The 20,805-nt window shown below is 45.3% G+C and overlaps 1 protein-coding gene across 2 annotated transcripts in view; it reads left to right on the top strand.

The window, feature by feature from the left end:
• RAI1 (retinoic acid induced 1) overlaps positions 1–20,805 on the top strand; it is a 330,449-nt gene that overhangs the window by 154,346 nt on the left and 155,298 nt on the right. Inside the window, exon 2 of one of the 2 annotated variants that reach the window (XM_082261242.1) lies at positions 11,889–12,084. The exons of the other annotated variant lie outside the window; for it this stretch is intronic. The gene's annotated coding sequence lies outside the window, so the exon portion shown is untranslated. The remainder of the gene's footprint in view (positions 1–11,888; positions 12,085–20,805) is intronic. 2 annotated transcript variants of the gene reach the window in all.

Here is a 20,805-nt window from a genome sequence, read left to right as displayed (position 1 = left end):
TTGCACCAGGCCTCTCGAGTGGAGTACGAGGTAGGGCGCTGTGATGTTTTCAGGAATTAATGTACAGAAACCCTGCTTGCTCTTTCTACCAGCCACAGTCTGCCTGCATTGCATAGAGAAGCAAAAAAGACCCCGTAATGATGTATGTAAACAGTGGCCCATTCTGCTGTGGTCCAACATTCCCCCTATAAGTTAGAGCAGAGGCCCCTCTTTCAGGAGGGGAGTGTGAGCTTTGTTGAGTGGAGGGTTATAGCTCTAACTTTACCAGGTGGGCTGTTCTTATAACTTTAACTCACAGCTGGGCTATAGCTCCAAATACAACTCAAAGGTGGGCTATAGCTCTAACTCACTGGTGGGCTATAGCTCTCACTGTAACTCACTGGTGGGCTATAGCTCTCACTGTAACTCACTGGTGGGCTATAGCTCTCACTGTAACTCACTGGTGGGCTATAGCTCTCACTGTAACTCACTGGGGGTCTATAGCTCTAACTCACTGGTTGGCTATAGCTCTAACTGTAACTCACTGGTGGGCTGTAGCTGTAACTCACTGGTGGGCTATAGCTCTAACTGTAACTCACTGGTGGGCTGTAGCTCTAACTCACTTGTGGGCTATTGCTGTAACTCACTGGTGGTCTATAGCTTCAGCTCTAACTCACTGGTGGTCTATAGCTCTAACTCACTGGTGGTCTATAGCTCTAACTCACTGGTGGTCTATAGCTCTAACTCACTGGTGGGCTATAGCTCTAACTCACTGGTGGGCTATAGCTCTAACTCACTGGTGGTCTATAGCTTCAGCTCTAACTCTCACTGGTGGGCTATAGCTCTAACTCACTGGTGGTCTATAGCTTCAGCTCTAACTCTCACTGGTGGGCTATAGCTCTAACTCACTGGTGGGCTATAGCTCTAACTCACTGGTGGGCTATAGCTCTAACTCACTGGTGCGCTATAGCTCCAGCTCTAACTCACTGGTGGGCTATAGCTCCAGCTCTAACTCACTGGTGGGCTATAGCTCCAGCTCTAACTCACTGGTGGGCTATAGCTCCAGCTCTAACTCACTGGTGGGCTATAGCTCCAGCTCTAACTCACTGGTGGGCTATAGCTCCAGCTCTAACTCACTGGGGCGCTACAGCTCCATCTCTAACTCACTGGTGGGCTATAGCTCCATCTCTAACTCACTGGTGGGCTATAGCTCCATCTCTAACTCACTGGTATGCTATAGCTCCATCTCTAACTCACTGGTGCGCTATAGCTCCAGGTCTAACTCACTGGTGCGCTATAGCTCCAGCTCTAACTCACTGGTGCGCTATAGCTCCAGCTCTAACTCACTGGTGGGCTATAGCTCCAGCTCTAACTCACTGGTGGGCTATAGCTCCAGCTCTAACTCACTGGTGGGCTATAGCTCCAGCTCTAACTCACTGGTGGGCTATAGCTCCAGCTCTAACTCACTGGTGGGCTATAGCTCCAGCTCTAACTCACTGGTGGGCTATAGCTCCAGCTCTAACTCACTGGTGGGCTATAGCTCCAGCTCTAACTCACTGGTGGGCTATAGCTCCAGCTCTAACTCACTGGTGGGCTATAGCTCCAGCTCTAACTCACTGGTGGGCTATAGCTCCAGCTCTAACTCACTGGTGGGCTATAGCTCCAGCTCTAACTCACTGGTGGGCTATAGCTCCAGCTCTAACTCACTGGTGGGCTATAGCTCCAGCTCTAACTCACTGGTGGGCTATAGCTCCAGCTCTAACTCACTGGTGGGCTATAGCTCCAGCTCTAACTCACTGGTGGGCTATAGCTCTAACTCACAAGTGGGCTATGGTTCCAACTCTAACTCACTGGTGGGCTATAGCTCTAACTCACTGGTGGGCTATAGCTCTAACTCACTGGTGGGCTATAGCTCTAACTCACTGGTGGGCTATAGCTCTAACTCACTGGTGGGCTATAGCTCTAACTCACTGGTAGGCTATAGCTTTAACTCACTGGTAGGCTAAAGATCTAACTTTAGCTCACTGGTGGGCTATAGCTCTAACTGTAACTCACTGGTGGGCTAAAGTTCTATCTGTAACTCACTGGCGGCCTATAGCTCTAACTCCATCTCACTGGGGGGCTATAGCTCTAACTCCATCTCACTGGGGGGCTATAGCTCTAACTCCATCTCACTGGGGGGCTATAGCTCTAACTCCAAATCACTGGAGGGCTATAGCTCTAACTCCAAATCACTGGGGGGCTATAGCTCCAAAACAAACTCAGTGGTGGGCAAAAGCTCTAACTCACTTATAGGCTATAGCTTCAACCCTGCTTACCATTATAATGCACAAGGAAGCTTTTGGCAGATTCTTTTCCTGGGGTTCAGTTGGGCTTTAAGCACAATGTGTATTTCATAGCTAGATGTTTGAAGGAAGCATTTCAGTACATCACTTAGCATAAACCTTATACTTATTTGGCTCTGGCATATCCACTTTTCCTGATTCCTACAATGCACTGCTTCTGGCACCTCACTTGAACTGTACCTGCAGTGGGCTGTAAGATGTTTGCATGCCTGAGATGTAGCTTACAAGTTGGCTGGGGTGCTCCCAGGAACACTTAGAAACAGATTTATAACCTAGCAGTACTATTTATTGCACCTTGTGGTTCCCGCTAACACACAGTTATCCCAGTTCATGCTTATGTGGTCTAATGACCGATTCTTTTTAATGCAAGTACCATACTATAGGGCTTAGTGTCTTGCAAGAGTTCTGTCCTCTCAATTTTAACCAAAATACAGGTACTGGGGTTGTGTCTGTGCATTCAAAGAGAACCTGTTGCATGGTAAGGCAAGGCTTTTATTTGCTGTTACGTTGTCTTGCATCCCCATCCCAAAATGATTGACAGCTCGGCCTCCCAAAACACAGTAGAGATCCTACACGGCTCCCATTTAATATGCTGGCCGTGCCTCAAGACCTGGAGGATTTTCAAGTCTACAGCTTCCTGGTGGCCAATAATTCACCCAAGGTTAAAAAGCTGTCAGTCGACACTTTACCTAATAGAGGATAGATTTTTTTTTTTCTTGGAGCCATTAAAGTATCATAGCATTATCCTGGAATAGCTAGAGTAGGGTGTCCTTGACTGGTTTCAGGTTTTCGTCTGGAAGCGCTCGTTGGTTCAGTCCAGAGAGTGGTGAGCCTTATTTATCAGTGTACGGAAAAAAAAAATCTTGTTGCTAATGGCAACCACATTTTTACTTTAATTCTCCCTTAGGAGAAATTAGGGGATGTGTTTGCTGTGGAAAGCAAGAACTGGTTTTGGCAAATAAGGCCCAAGGTTATGGCAATAAAGTTTGGATTATAAAAGGAAGATTTTAGACCAATCCATCCACCACAATTTCAGAGTTTGCAGCTGGCGTCATAAATGTACATAAATTTGCATGGAAAAAAAAAAAAAAAAAAGCACTCGCAAAATAAACTTCAAAAATATTTATGAGGTTGTAATGCAAAAGTTGAAAAAATGAAAGCAAGTATAATACACTGAAGTTTCAGGCCATGATGGATCCCTTTCTCAAGGTGATGAGCAAACATCTAAAGAAAGGGGTCCATCTCAGTCTGAAACTTTGATGCAATATGTTTGCTTCCATAGTTACACATAGTTACATAGTTGTTGAGGTTGAATAAAGACAATAGTCCATCCAGTTCAACCTGTGTAGGTGTGAATCATTTCCCATACCCCTGAATGTTTTTATCCTTGAGATGTATGTCCAAGAGTCTTCACTTACTACCGTTTGTGGTAGAGAATTTCACAGTCTTGTAGCCCTTACTGTAAAGAACCCCCTGCGTAGCCTGAGGTTAAAACGCTTCTCCTCTAATCGCATTGTATGGCCTTGTGTCCTCATGCATTCCTTACGACTGAATCGTTTTTTTTCTATGCTCTGATCACCGTTGAGGTATTTGTATATTGCTATCATGTCCCCTCTCAGGCGTCTCTTCTCCAGGGAGAATAAATCAAGCACTTCTAAACGCTCTTCGTAGTTAAGGTCCTCATATCCCCTAATAAGTTTTGTTGCCCTTCTCTGTACTCTCTCCAGCTCCAACACATCCCTTCTGAGGACTGGCGACCAGAACTGGACAGAATACTCCAGATGTGGTCGGACCAGTAATTTATAAAGTGGAAGGATTATAGTTTTGTCTCTGGAATACATCCCCTTCCTTATGCATGCTAATATTCTTTTGGCTTTGGCAGCTGCAGCATGACATTGCATACTATTGCTAAGTCTATCTGCTACTAAAGCCCCGTACACACGTACCGATCGTCGGCCGAACGATCGGCCGTCTTTTGTCCAGGGCTTTCGGTGTCTGTTGAAAAGTGCAAAAGACTGCACAAGAATTTTGTCCGCCGACTACAGCCAACTGCAGAAGTGATGTCATGTAATGGTTAACTTTCCCTGTGTTTTTTCTTTTCTGAGCATGCCCAGTCTTGCAAATCTGCTGTCTGTCTGCCGAATTCTGTACTGACTGGCGAACAATCGGCCGCTCTGGTGTCGGCATACAAAAATTTTAATGCTTGCATGACAGATTCTTTTCGGCCGAATGTGCACTGTCGGAGGCATCATACTAACAAGCCTACAATCGGCAGATCGGTCGTCGGCCGAAGCTTTTCGGCCGACGATCGGTACGTGTGTACGGGCCTTAAGACTTCCAGATCTTTCTCCATTTTTGATACCCCTAGAGGTCCCCCCCCCCCCTAGCATGTATTTTGCTATTGCGTTATTAGTCCCTAAGTGCAATACCTTGCACTTATCCACATGAAACCTCATTTGCCATGTAGTTGCCCACTCTGTTATTTTGTTCAGGTCATTCTGCAAGATTTCTGCCTCCCGATGTGAAGTTATTGCCCTGCTCAATTTTGTGTCATCTGCAAACACTGAGATCGAGCTACTGATCCCGTCCCCAATGCTATTTATGAATAAATTGAACAAAATTGGACCCAGAACTGAGCATTGGGGGATCCCACTTACCACCTCAGACCAGTCCGAGTGTACATTATTTACTACCACCCTTTGGACACGCCCCTTTAACCAGTTCCGTATCCAAGAGCAAACCTTGTGGTCGATGCCTGTGCACCTTAATTTTTAAATCAACCATTTGTGGGGAACTGTATCAAATGCCTTAGCAAAATCCAGGTACACCACATCCACAGGTCTCCCACTGTCTAGCTCACTGCTAACCTCCTCGTAGAATGTTAACAGATTGGTTTGACAGGAACACCCCTTTGTAAACCCGTGCTGATTACTGCTGATGATATCATAATTTTAGCTTCCATTTTTGTAACTTTTGTATTGGGACCTCATAAAGATGTTTGAGGTTTATTTTACGGGTGCTGACTTTTTCTTCGTGCATGGCTTATAAAAGGGATACTGTTCTTAAAGAAAGATAAAATAGGGATGTACAAAGATTACTTAATCATATCTTTGTTTTTGGGAAAAAAAAAAAAAAAAAATCATATCTTCTTGTCCATTTTAAGAGAAATCTGTAGGAAAGTGTTTGTTAGCCATGTGGATCCAAATGTGATAGCTTACAATTCTTTAGAAACTACCCTGGCTGGATTGGATGACCATCTCAAGTCTATGGTTGGTTCCAAGTTGTGCTGTCCTGCTGTTGCTTGTGGTAAGAGATAGGGCAAAAACCTGACTTCGTTGCTCCTGATAGGCAGCATCTGGCAACTCTAGAGGTGGTCTAGCCCTGCTCATTTCCTCCTCCCCCCAATTTTCTTTGACTTGAAAAGAAATGTTCAGCCATGCTGACTATTCGTGTTGTTGGGCCTACCACCTAATCCTAGTGACTGAGGAGGTCTAGCCCTGCTCATCTCCTCCTCCTCCTCCCATTTTCTTTGACTTTAACAGAAATGTTCAGCCATGCTGACCATTTGTGTTCTTAAGCCCCGTACACACGCACAGATTGTTGGCCGTAAATTGTCGGCCAACGTCCGATCTGCCGATTGTAGGCTTGTTAGTATGATGCTTCCGACAACCAACTGCGACTTTTCGGCCGAAAAAAATCTGGTGTGCATGCTATAAAATTTTTGTTGGCCAACAACAGAACGGTCCGATTGTTCCTCAGTCAGTATAGATTTCGGCAGACAAAAATCAGATGAGCAAGACTGGGCATGCTAAGAGAAGAAAAAACACACGGAAAGTCAACCAGAACATGACATCACTTCTGAAGTTGGTTTTTGTTGGCCAACAAAAGTCCAGTGCAGCAAGTCTAGAGCACATTTCAACCAACAAACAACACTGGACAAAAGACGGCCGATCGGTCGGCCAACAATCTGTGCGTGTGTACGAGGCTTTAGGCCTACCACCCAATTCTGGTGACTGAAGAAGTCTAGAAGTGGTCTAGCCATGCTAATCACCTCCTCCATCATTGACGATATAAACAGAAATGTTTAGCCATGCTGACCATTCAATATTCCTGGGCTTAGCACCTGACCTTGGTGCCTGAAGAATTCTCCTCACCTCCTCCTCTCATTCTCATCAACTTGAACAGATACATCCAGCCATGATAACAATTTTATTTTCTTGGGCCTGCCACCCAATCCTGGTAGTCTAGCCCTATTTCTCCTCCTCCCCCCCCCTTTCTGTTTGACATGAAAAGAAATGTATAGCCATCCTGACTATTCCTGTTCTTGGGCCTACCACCAAATCTGGTGCCTGAGGAAGGCTAGAGAAGGCCTTTGCCAGACCTCTCACTCATGCCTCGTTTTCCACTGAGTGGTACGGTTCGGTTCAGTACGGTACGGTTCGGAACGGTACAAATTGCGTTTCCACTGCCAATAGTACCCTTTCATGACAGGCGTGGTGTAGCAGGAAAGCCGTGATAGACGATTCTCTGTCAACCAATCAAAGTTCTGCAGAGTGTAGCTCCACCCTGTTGGTACGGTACTAATGTGCTTGGTACCCCAACGAAAGGGTCCCAAAAAGTGGTACGGTACGGTTCGGAATTAGGATAACATTCATAATGGAAACGGCATAAATAGCGTACCGTTCCGAACCGAACCATACCAGAAAGCCCAGTTGAAACGAGCCATTACATATAAGAATAGACACAGCATAGGCCAAACAGAGAGTCTACTGAGAGCTACCTTATGCCGAAAACTCAGACCTTACCGAAACTTCAAAAAAGGTGTCGCATATACCTCTAAATGGGAGTGCCCACACATTACAATTTGTACAATCTCTTTAGGATTTGTATGGGCTGATTTAAACGACATAGTTCTTCGTAATGTGTGGGACCAGCTTTAGAACATTGGCCCATAAACATACAGTATACTTAGAGACTTTTTAAAAACATGCAGAGTTTGATTTATTATTTTTTTTATATATATTTACTTAATAATGGTGAGCAAAATAAAAGGGATGCTATCTCTTGGGAAAAAAAGGAACAGCTAGGAGCGATTTTGTAAAACCTGGTTCTACTGTCTTGACTATATTTCCTCAGTACACCTGGCTGGATGAGGTGATCCTCTGATACATGGACCCCCCCGACCAACAGCAGTGCTAGCTCCTCCAGCTTGGCATCATACCTTCAGCCTGGTTGAAACTCAACTGGGGGGTGGGGTGGTTCTTGGACTTGGCATTACAGATCTTGGCTAGTGATTCCCCTTTATCTGCCACCAAACCCCTTCCTCACTACACCCTCCCTCCCCTCGCCATCCAATCCCCCTCCCCCTCCCCCACCATCGAATCCCCCCTCCCCTTACAATTTCTTTTCTTTTCTCTATGGCCTTACTAATTGGACGATTGGCTCTCCATACTTAGGGTTGTAGTAGACATGCTCTGTGACGCTGATTTTATACTGGGTGTCCCCAGGGTGTAGTGTGACCACTTTGACATGGGGAGTGAGGGGCGCTTGACCCCCCGTAGTCATTGCCCATTCTTGTGGTTATGTAATGGTACTTCTTTGATTTTTTTTTTTTGTCTTGTACACCTTTTATGTAGATACAGTTTTTTTATATGTGTATATATATATATATATATATATATATATATATATATATATAATTTTACACTCACTGCAAAAATGGCCAGTGTAATTTTCACTATAGGGTATTCTGTATTGTGAAAATATAAAGAGTTTTAGAAAAGAAAAAAGAACCGACAGATCAAGAAAGAAGAGCAGTTGAGCCTTTTCTAAAATGAAACTTAAAAAAAAATTAAAAACATTTCCATGCAAAGATAAAATATCTAGTAAAATTCTGCATTAACATAGGGTTTCTATTGGAGACACCACAGTGGGCAGTGGTGGGAGGTCCTGGAATCTGACACTCCTGGATAAGTCAGTTTCTTTTTACCAATACAGCTAGGATCTGCACTGTGGCAGGAGAGATCAGTATTTACCATCTTCTTTGCCGGAAAATATTTTTTAAAGCTTTAATTTTAGCAACAGAGTTGCTTTAAAGAATATGTCAACCCAGAATTTCATATTCCTGATATGTGCCTGCTGTACCATGTACTGGTATGAAAAAGTACCCTGTTCTCTTTGTATTGCTTTCTGGTGTAATACCTGGGGTTCCTGCCAGTCCCTCTGCTTTCCTATTAAAAACTGACCACAATAGGCATGAGAGCGCAGCCTGGTCAGTTTTCTAGCCGTGCTGAGAACTCAGTCTGACTCCTCCAATCCCACTGCCATACACTTTGCACTCCTCTCCTGCACATACTACCCACTGCCATACACTCCGCACCCTCTCCTGCACATACTACCCACCACTATACACTGACACCCCTGTCCTGAATATACTACCCACCTCCATACACTCCTCTCCTGCACATACTACCCACCACCATATACTCCGCACTCCTCTCCTGCACATACTACACTCCGCACTCGTCTCCTGCACATACTATCCACCACCATATACTCCACACTCCTCTCCTGCACATACTACACTCCGCACTCCTCTCCTGCACATACTACCCACTTCCATACACTCCGCACTCCTCTTGTGCACATACTACACACCTCCATGCACTCCTCTCCTGCACATACTACCCACCGCTATACACTCCGCACTCTTCTCCTGCACATACTACCCACCGACATACACTCCGCACTCCTCTTGTGCACATACTACCCACCTCCATACACTCCTCTCCTGCACATACTACCCACCGCTATACACTCTGCACTCCTCTCCTGCACATACTACCCACCTCCATACACTCTGCACTCCTCTCCTGCACATACTACCCACCGCTATACACTCCGCACTCCTCTCCTGCACATACTACCCACCTCCATACACTCTGCACTCCTCTCCTGCACATACTACCCACCGCTTTACACTCCGCACTCCTCTCCTGCACATACTACCCTCCTCCATACACTCTGCACTCCTCTCCTGCACATACTACCTACCGCCATACACTCCACACTCCTCTCGTGCACATACTACCCACCTCCATACACTCCACATTCCTCTCCTGCACGTACTACACTCTGCACTCCTCTCCTGCACATACTACCCACCACCATACCCTCCGCACTCCTCTCCTGCACATACTACACACCGCCATACACTCTGCACTCCTCTCCTACACATACTAACCACCGCCATACATTCCGCACTCCTCTCCTGCACATACTACACACCACCATACACTCTGCACTCCTCTCCTGCACATACTACCCACCACCATACACTCTGCACTCCTCTCCTGCACATACTACCCACCTCCATACACTCCATATTCCTCTCCTGCACATACTACCCACCGCCATACACTCTGCACTCCTCTCTTGCACATACTACACAGCGCCATACCCTCCGCACTCCTATCCTGCACATACTACCCACCGCCATACACTCCGCACTCCTCTATTGCACATACTACCCACCTCCATACACTCCGCACTCCTCTATTGCACATACTACCCACCTCCATACACTCCTCTCCTGCACATACTACCCACCTCCATACACTCCGCACTCCTCTCCTGCACATACTACCCACCTCCATACACTCCGCACTCCTCTCCTGCACATACTACCCACCTCCATACACTCCGCACTCCTCTCCTGCACATACTACCCACTGCCATACATTCCACACTCCTCTCCTGCACATACTACCCACCTCCATGCATTACGCACTCCTCTCCAATGATCAGACTTGTGCTGACACCCCTGCAGACAACAATTCACTGGCAAGAGCAGTGTACTGCTGCTTCCCCTCCCCTAGCTCTCTCCCTTACGCAGCTGAGAACAGAGGTTATGTGATCACTTCTAGAAAAAGGGGGAAAAAATGGTATTTATAATGTTTCTTAAATCTATGAACAAATATTTTGTCTTTATATTTTAAACTGAATGGATTGTTTTTCAAGGTGAGGTATTGCATATGATTTAATATTCTGGATGCCTTATCACATTTCTATCACAAATCCTAAAAGTTGAGAGTTTATTTCTCATATAATGGTCTCCTTTAGGGCTTGTTCACACTTGTTTTGGTCTCTGAAGAGCGATCCACATTCAGAGAGCATTTGAGAGGCAGTGAGGAGGCATTGTAATGCCCCTTTTCAACACCAGCTGTAACCCCTTCTCCCCTTCTACATTGCAAGTGGTTGCAGGGTGCTCGCCTAAAAGCGACAGGGGGGTATAATTCCTGCCATGGCATGTGTACACCCCTGGCCACTGTCTCTGCAGTTAAAGGGGTTAGCGATTGGAGTGCCCTTATGTCCCTGGGCCAGCTGTGCTTTCAGCGCCGCTGGTTTTCAGCACAGATAAAGCCTCATATAATGGAGCCATTTATTCCATTCTGCATACAGCTGTTAGCCATTATCCGTGCATGGCTTCCATAGAATAGGGCTTGGGGTGCTGCGAGAAAGTAAAACCACACAGATTATGGTAAGCAGGATGAAAGGAACCCTTCACTTCCTTTTAGCCCACCTTACCATAACCTGTCTAGTTATTCACTTGCAAACCACGAAAAAAACATTTAACGGAACTCAACGCCAATATTTATGTGGCCAAAGAGGCCCCAAAAAAGCAAAAGCAGATGTACCAACACAGTGGAGTGCTTAGCATTGCAGCCTTGCTTTGCCACAGTCCCGGGCTCAATTCCCAGCAGGGATACTGGCTGCCTTACTGGAATATGTATGTTCTCTGTTGGATTTCAGAGACAAGGACTGATTTGATATGTGAGCGCTGTATATATAAAAATACCTTTTTAGATTTTTAGAAGCTTTTTCTTTCTATTGCATTATAAAAAATAAAAAAAAGATAAAAAAATCAGTTCTAAAAATGAAGGTATAGAAGCTTGTGTGCATGTAGCCTGACCCCATATTCTAAAATAGAACCTTTGATACAAACACCAAAAAAAAAAAAAAAAAAAAGACTCTGTGATCCTTTAGGATCCATCACCTCCTCTCCAGACAATCATTTCTGCACCTTCTCGTAGGTGACCTTGGAAGAGTTAATGGCAGAGAGAATTTAGGATGTATTATTGATGTATCATGGCTAGTGAAGCCTGGCTTTGCTCTCTCTCCTCCTCTTTGGCTCTCCTGAGGATAGCAAGCAAAGAGCATAGCTGAACTGTCTCTCCCTGACCCCTGTCGTTGGCATTTCAGAGCTCCTTGCTTGCTATTCCTGGCACAAACAGGCAGCCGCACACTCATCCAGCGCACACACACACACACAAGCAACGCACACGATAGAGAGAGAGAGAGAAAGGGGGGCACGCCACCTACTCCCCAAACAAAGGCTGCCGTGCCAGCAGCATCTCAGCACATCTCGAACCCCCCGACCTGATGTCTCAATAGACACTGTCAATGAACCCCCCCACCACCACCACCATGCACACACCTCCCCTCTCTTCCCTGCTAATGCTGTCTGCTCTCACACCCCTCCTTCTTCTGCCTCTACATTTTCAGGCTGGATGCTACAGCGGACGGTCCTAATTACCTCTCATCCCCAGTGGTTTGTGAATAATCACCGCTGAGAAGGCTTTGAAGGCTTGCTGAGGAGGATGAAAAATACGAATGGTGCCATTTTTCACATCTTCGCCTCCTAAGGACGTACCCTGGTCACCGTGCCCTAAGAGAGAAGTGGACAGAGCCAACGACCCAGGTACCCTTTTGCTATATTGTCCTAGGGGGTTCTTGTTTTCCATGTCCATATTCAATAAAGCATCTCAAAGAGGCATTGACGATGTGCAGTAGCCTGTAGCAACCGGTCCCTGGTTGAAGGGGCAGCCGGGATGAGGAAAAGTGATGGATTATTGGTTGCTGTAGGCTACTGCACTTTGCTTATTGTCTTATTAAGAAAGTGTTTGGGGTGATCAGTCTGTTGTGTTGGAGACAAAGTCAGCTCTAATAGATGCGGATCCAAGTTATCCGTTTTACTTCTGCTGGTGGAAGTGGTCAGTTCTATAGGTGCCCCACTGTGGCGATGCATGTAAAAGGAGGACAGGACCCGAGGATGGCACCTGCACTATGATGGCAATCAGAGGTCTGAGGTCTCCAGTTCATCGGGGTCTGGCAGTGTGCAAAATTCATCTGAAGATGGATACTGTAGATAGATGGATACTATAGATTGATAGACATTGTTAACAAATGCAGCTATTATGAAATAGAACAGCTTACTTATATTATCGTAAAAATAGTTTTTTTTTTTTAGATTGTAAGCTCTCTTAGGTTTCTCCTAATGAACCTTATGCATATACTGGACATTAGCAGACTTACAAGTCAAAGGAGCCTCTGCAAATGAGATTAATGCACAAAATACACAACTAACGAGAATGCACCTGTTCTGCAAATAGAAGCATAGTAATTAGTCTCTTTAAATACATAAGGCACCCCTTCCCCTTCAAGCCAACCCTATCATTGAACAGGTAAGTAAATGCTGAGGCTAAGTGCGGAGCACAGTAACTCATAGCAACAAGACCATAGTCATCCTTCCTTGTTTTGACTGCCCGTCGCAGGTTGCCATGGGTAACAGCACTGCTCAGATCCTGATTGGTCTTTGCAGCGTCTTATTGCATAAGCCTTGTTAATCTCTCGGTCCATCGATAACTGGTTGTGCATTGTTATTGATGTAGGGCTGGCGAAAGATCATTAAGGTAGATTGGCGATTAGCAGCTGCGGATGCGGGCAGTTGCTTGGAGATCCTCCTGCGGAGATTAGTTCGGTATCAAGCTGTCTTGTTCTGAATGGTCGGCTGTTTTTTTTTTTTTTTTTGAGGGAAGGTGTCGGAAATGAGTGACAGGAGGAAAGAACCTTGCAGGTGAGACTGTGTTGCTACAGAAACCTGAGAGAGATTCTTGGAACGTTCCGCAATGTCCACTGCTGAGTTTTCTTCCACATCTGGCACTTGTATGAACTCTCCTTTAAGGGGGGGGGGGGAACGCACCTCTGCAGTACCTGGATCCAGATGTGTTGGATTCAGCAGATTTAAGGGTAAATGTAAGGGTCAGGTTACCCAAATCCCATACGTCAGATTTGGGGAGATCTCAAGGGGTTGAGCTGATCAGTCGCAGTTTTATATGCCTTGGGGCTCCATCAGTGAAGTCTCTACACCTGTGTTGTCAGGTCCACCCACCCGTTGTCTATTACCAATGGAGTGTTAAACTCCCTGTGCGACACTTCATGTCAGAATGGGGCAGAACTGTGCTCTCCGGTGGGGAGATTTCACCACTCTAATCCCTAAAAGATAAAAGACGACTGCCTCTGATTCAGCCTAGCAGCATTCACCCAAAACTGACATATCAGCATTGGATGGGCTGCCCTTTCATCTACTGAGAGCAAAAACCATCAGTAACATTACATAAAAGCACGTTATGATGTTCTGCTTTTTTCTTTCCATGGTTGTGAGCTACTGCAGTACTTTTACTGAAGGTTATATATAAGTTTCTGTTTGAAAAATAAAAAAAAAAGATACCTGTGCACAGTTACTCATTGAAGAACTTCACATGCCTCCTTCTCTTGGTTTTACTTGGATCGAGGAAGATTTTGAAGCTGAAAGTTGGATTTGGACTACCCAAAATCTGACCATTGCTAAAGTGTCAGTTACCTGACCTCATGGGGATAGCACATTCTGGTTCTCAGTTCACCATTGTGTATTAGAGTATAAAAAAAAGGGAGCTCTGTAGTTTATATTACACTCAATCATAGGGCTCTGTTATTGATGCTGCTATGTACATTTAGGAGCTTGGAGACAGCATGCGTTGTAACCATGATCCAGCTTGTCTCAAACCTTTGTTTACCCTTTAAAGGCATGAAAAATCAAATGGCAGTCTAAAAGTAAAAAAAAACTTAAGTGTTACTAATGTGAAACCTGAGCCTGGGATGATGCCTACAACCATTAGAAGTCCCCTTCACACCAGAGGTCCCCCATCACATCAAATCCCCCCTTCAAATTAGGGGCCTCCCTTCACGTCAGTGCTGTATTTTGGCCTAGGCCAACAAGGCCCAGGCCTAGGGCAGCACTTTGCAGGGGGGGCAGCAAAAAAGCCACCCCCCCCTCCACCTGAGACTCTTTTGGCCTCTGGTTGCTAGAGCTGCCTCTCCCACCTCTCTCTCTCTCACCTCCCTCCTCTCTCACCCCCCTCCTCTCTCTCTCTCTCTCTCACCCCTCCTTTCTCTCTCACCTTTCTCTCTCACCCCCTCTCTCTTTCTCTCTCAACCCCTCCTCTCTCACCCCCTCTCTCATCCCCCCCCCTCTCTCTCACTCCCCCTTTCTCTCTCTCACACCCCCTCTCTCTCTCACCCCCTCTCTTTCTCTCTCTCATCCTCCCTCTCTCTCTCTCACCTTCCCCCCTCACTCTCTCTCATCCCCCCTCTCTCTCATTCCCCCCTTTCTCTCCCCCCCTCTCTCTCTCATCCCCCTCCCTCCGTCACCCACCCCCTTTCTCTCTCTCTCTCTCTCATCCCCCTCTCTCTCTCCATCCCTCACCCACACCCCTCTCTCTCTCTCTCCCTCTCACCCCCCCCCCCCCCCCCCCCTCATGAGATCTCAGGGGTTCATGCTGGGACTTGGAGTCCTTCAATTTTGGAGGGAGTCACATCCGTTAAAAAGGAAGGAGTGGGGCAAATTTGCATAGGAGTCGGAAAGGGGGCGCCCAATTTTAGTCTTGCCTAGGGCAGCACAAAACCAAAATACACCACTGCTTCACGTCAGAGGACCCTATCATGTCAGAGGTCTTCCGTATACATTAGAGTCCCCTAGGGATTTTTTGTCCCTCAAAGAATAGGTGCAGGAACTCTCTCCTTCCGAGACATCCCTTGCCTCCTCTCCCTACCCACCTCTGAACACCCTGGGTCTTGTGCTTGCAGCAACCTAGGGGAACCCATATGGCACCCCAGGGTGCTATGGCACCCTGGCTGAAAAACACAGGCATGATCAGTCAGTTGTCAGGGTAGCAACTTTCAGACCTCAGGGAGTCTTTCAGCTTCAAAGTCGTCTTCATATAAAGTAAGTAAATCTAAATGGGGCAAAGTCAAATATCTAATAAATAAACCTGCCCATATATGACAGATTAGGAATGCATATTCAAATTCTGGCATGAGCCCAATTGTGTGGTCCTATATAAGATATTTTTGAATGTGGAAGGGGTTTGTTATTGAATGAAACTGCAGTATGTGTATTGAATGGTTTGCTGTTGGACAGAATTCTTTGCAGCTGTAGATGTAAAAAATTTTGGAACAATTCTATATATTTTTTTTTTTTTAAAAGGCATCTCCTAAAACAGGACGACACAGAAGTAAACCTTAGATATTGCTGTGTGTTTTTACTACTCTTGGAGTTCTCCTTTAATTAGTTTGATGGTCACCTACTATTTACGCAGCTTCCTCAAAGATACAAAGGCTTAAAGGGCAGCACCGCATAGAGGAGACTGGATGCCATTGCTCACCTTGGCAACCGGAATGGATCCAAAGTCCATTAGAATAAAAGCATATTGCAATGTGATTTAATCTGGTGCAACAGAGACGCTAAGAGCAAATTTACTGATGCATGCGATACGGCCAAACAAGGAGTCACATGACACCCTGCCGGAGAGCACAGGGAAAATGATGTCATGCGCCGATGACACGTTAAGTGGCTCCTTTATCATAACCGTGCAAGCCCTGTCAGAGAGGGAGATTTAGGCAGCTGCAGTTTGTTTTAATGGTGTCATTGAAGGCATAGTACAGTACAGCTCTACAAGGACTGTTCCCTTTGGAGAATGATTAGAGCAGGAATTGTCCAGTCAGTCGATCCAAAACGTAAGCCAATGGACAATGTTAAGAGTCAGTCATACCAAAACTGGTCTGGTGCTTTAGTCCTTGCGAGATGCTGCACTTGAAGGCACTCTATTTTTAATGCCTAAATTTACACAAATTTTATACTATTTTTTGCACAAATTTTGTACCAATTTTTACACAAATTGTATGCAAATTTTGCTATATAACAAAAAATTATAGCATAAAACTATAGCATATACTTATATTGTTTTAATGTTTATAGGACATAATTGTGTTTTATGTAATTATAGAGGGGCTTTGGCACAAAGGGCTTATTCATTAATACAGAAAACAGCCTCCCTAATTTTTCCAGGCTTTTTTTTTTAGGTTAACATGTTATATTTAGAGGGTCTTTCTCCTTCTGGGATGGTATACTCAACATCACGGATTTTTATCGCTGATCCTACAGGGTCCTTCCACTTTGCCAAATATTTACCATCTAAAGTAGACACCCAAAGTCTCCCGGTAAAAGGTTTCATTCTTAGCTGACCGGTCTGCGCCTCTTGAACTTGCTGCATATGCTCCCAAACTTTGGGCATGACTGTTGCTTTATTATCTTGCTTCTAAGCAATGGGTTTGTTCACACTTTTATGAAGTGTGACCTCTTGCTTCTTCATTTCCCAAGCTATATCCAGGAGTCCGCAGGCACATCTACCTTACAAAATTATAAACAGATAAAACCTCATGGACGATTGGGACACTTCACTTACTGAAAACATGTTGGCAGACCATAGCTTGAATCCCTTCGGGATTCATCCCTGCGGGGAGAAGACAGTGATTATTGCTAGCAGCTATAGCTGCAGACAATAATTGAATTCTTAGAATCCAACAGGCTGGTTGTACCCAAGTCAATTGATGAATCAACTTGGATACAATCAGCCTTGCCAATACATGGTTCAAATCTCAACTGGTCCCTGCTGAAGCACCCAAGATTTGAACAGTCTATAGCCGGTTTAGGTATGGTAACATGAAGCCCCTGTCTTTTTCCATCCTTTTTTTACCAATTTATTTTATGGCGCTTTTCCACTGCAGGGAACCGAACGGTTCGGCTCGCTTTTGTGCTTTTCCACTGCTGGTACCGCATGGTATAGTGTAGGAACGGATCGGTACGGCTCTCAAAAACAGTACCTACTCGATTGTGGTTCCAACAGGTACCATACGCGGTACCATATCCCACAATCCCACCCACCCCGTTGTTATCCCACCCACTTAACTTTAGTACTACTTTAGTGGAAAAGCAAACCATACTGTACCGTACCGAACCATTCCAACACCGTACCATGCGGTACCAGCAGTGGAAAAAGCAAACCGGGCCAAGCAGGGCCGAGTAGAGCCGAGCCGGTACTTGCAGTGGAAAAGTGCCATTAGCATACCATTCGTGGTTCTGTTAAATGGTTCTACCAGCCCATCAGTTTTGGGGTAGTACACCGAAGTGTGTAGGTGAGTAGTTTTCAACAAGTAGCACAGCTTCTTGTTTACCTTTGCCATAAAAGGTGTTCCTTGGGCTGTCAAAATTTCTGGGTATGTGGAGCCGTGTGAGACAGATGTTTTTGTGTTTCTGAGGGGAATTGCTTCTGGATTCCAGGAAGGACCTCCGTTATAGACACTGGGTACCAGCGGACTTTGAAAATGTGGTTGGGATGCATTAATTTGACACTCACTCAATAGTCCTCAACTGCTTTATAAATACTGGGCCAGAAAAAAAAAAACGCTGTTCAATCGTCTTTGTTTTTTCTATCCCTAAATGTCCACATAAGACATGAGAATGAGCCAGAAAGGGGTGTCAACATCCTCATCAATTTCAGGCAACATCATTTTACTTCAGACACGGCCTGGTTAAGATTTAGGCCCTTCGTTTAGGATACTCCATGGCATGATCAGGTTGTCTCAAGTCAAAGAAGCCCATTTAGGGGCTTCCCTGTTAAAAAAAAAAAAAAAAAAGGTGCTAGCTCATTCTTCTCAGGTAGCTTCTCACGTTTAGGGACTCTCTTAACGATTCTAAAAAGCATTCTGCACCAGCTGTCATGCTATAAAATTCAGCGCCTGCGCCACCGCCTACTTCCCTAACGGCATGTGTCTGCTGCTGTAGAGACAGGTTCACTTGCTGCTGTCCCTCTAAGGAGGTCTGGTGGGCTATGGTCAATTGTTTCTGCTAGATCAGGGGCTTCCAATCTTTCTAAGAAAAGAGCTGGTTTATTGTTTTTCAGGCTTTAGGAGGGCCAGACTGTGGCCAGTGGAAGTAAACCATGTGCTATTGTTGGTTTTAATGGAAGCAATTGTGCCTCTTTGTTGGTATCAGTAGGAGGAATAGTGCCCCTTTATTGGTGTCACTTGAAGGAATGGTGCCCCATTGCTGGTATCAGAGGGAGGAATAGTGCTCCATCGATGATGTTAGTGGAAGGAATGATAGCCCATTATTGGTATCAGTTGAAGAAATCGTGCCCCAAGGGCAAGCAAAGGGCCACAGTTTGGAGACCACTGTGATAGGTGGTGGGTAAGAGTTTCACCTCTTACTGTCTAGCTTTTACCAATACAAGCTGTTTTACAAGCTCATTGCTTATCTCTTTGTGGTGCTGCCCGCATTCTCCACCAAGTATTAAGGGGCCAGGTTAAACCGGTATACCATCCACAAAACAAGGACACTCAAAAGATAGTCCAAGGAAAAGGTTTGGTTTCTCTGCATCAGTCATAAACCCTAAAGCCCCTCATGAGAAACATAGGTATACTGTATATTATGCATTGTAAACAAACTCTGTTCTCATATTGTTTTATTATAGCCCTGATTGTCGTTATGTATTTTTCCATTTTAGCCCTGATGAAGGGAACACAGATCCATGAAATATGCTGTCTTGTTTTTGTTTAGTAAATTGATTTGCAATCAACAAGATTATACCTTCTGGATTACCTTATTATAAGCGAGTAGCCCTTCAGATTTTGAGGGGTTTTCACCTCTCCTGTAAGGGCCACGTCGAACCAGCCACTTTGTAGCAGAGATTTTCAATAGCTACGGATCTCTGAAATGGCATTTTCTGTTCTTTTTTGTTCGCTGGATACAGAGTTGCTGGTGATTTGTAGCTAGCGCCAATCGCTGCTCATAGTCGCTGTGCGACAGCTACGAGTCACTGGGATTGCTCCGAACACAAACCTTTCACTGAATGCAATTTAGTCTTTCCTAGCAACAAAAATGTTAATAGGGGAACGAGTCCGTAGCTGCTGCAAATGTGTAGCACGGCTCTAAGCAGTTTTTTTTTTTTTTTCTCTGGAAATTTGGTGGCAGAGCTACCTCCTTGATTTTTTTTTTTTTTTTAAGATCTACACAATCGCAGCTAGGAAAGGGTTCTATATTTTGGGCTGATCTTTTCCTGCATTATACATGAATTTGAAATACCCATCAAACACGGGGTCATCAGATTCCTAGATACTTCCACGATGTAGTGGGGATTACAGGTCAGAGGTCTCGGCCCTTCAAGTCCTGAAGTGATGTATGGCTCAGAGCAGGGGAGAAATCAAGGGGGGGGGGGGGTGCTTGGGGACACACAACCATCCCACACCTGGAACTGTCGAATGCTGGAGAGACTAACAGAGACTGCAGTGCTGGAGCATATGGGTAGGAGAGGTAGACCACCCCAAGCACAAGTATTACATCTTCCCTATTGCATCTTTTTAGAACTCAACTGGTTCATTTCAATGCTTTTTGTCAGGCTGTTTAACATAGAAAAATATTAAAGCAATTGTAAACCCTTACATGCACCCACTGAAGTGACTAGCTTCTGGTTATACACGGAGATTAAATGATTCCAGGTAAGTTGTACCTGTTTATCTGTAACCCTCTCTCCTCTATAGCCTCCTACAGCACACTGGGAGGAATTGTCTGCCAGTGTGCCTCCTACAGCACTCTGGCAGCATTTCCAGAAGGTGGAGGATCTGATGTCACATACTGCACATTGAGTAGGGAGCTGATTGTAATATGAGACCTGAGTGGAGGCAATGGACCCCCACAGTCACTGTCTCATAGGGAAACATGTAAAGCTGAGGCTGCCAATCACCTGCTGTGTGCTGGAGGGGGCAGGCTATCCCCTGGGATTCTGTGGTGTCGGTATGACCTGTCAGTAGTAACCCATGTAGATAGCAGAGTGAAGAGGGAGTAGAGGTAGTAGTAGTTCATTTTTAATTTCAAAGGTTTATAACCACGTTAACAGGTTCCAATTTCATAATTACTTCCCAAATCTAGGCTTTGCATCCCTGTAAATTTTTGCTCTTTAACCCAAGCATTTATACCACAAACTGGATTTTAAAGGATGGCTCCAGATAACTGTAGAAAATCCAGACACCAACCATGGGACACAATTCCTCCCAGTGACACCAACAATGGAACACAATTCCTCCCAATGACACCAACAATGGGACACAATTCCTCCCAGTGACACCAACAATGGAACACAATTCCTCCCAATGGGACACAATGCCACCCAATGACTCCAACATTGGGACACAATTCCACCCAATGACACCAACGATGGGACACAATTCCACCCAATGACTCCAACAATGGGACACAATTCCACCCAAT

The sequence above is a fragment of the Pelophylax lessonae genome (genome assembly GCF_965119305.1).
Source record: "Pelophylax lessonae genome assembly, chromosome: 6".
NCBI lineage: Eukaryota > Metazoa > Chordata > Amphibia > Anura > Ranidae > Pelophylax > Pelophylax lessonae.
The sequence above is the reverse complement of the archived record's forward strand: the minus strand, read 5'-3'. Positions and strand labels throughout refer to the sequence as shown.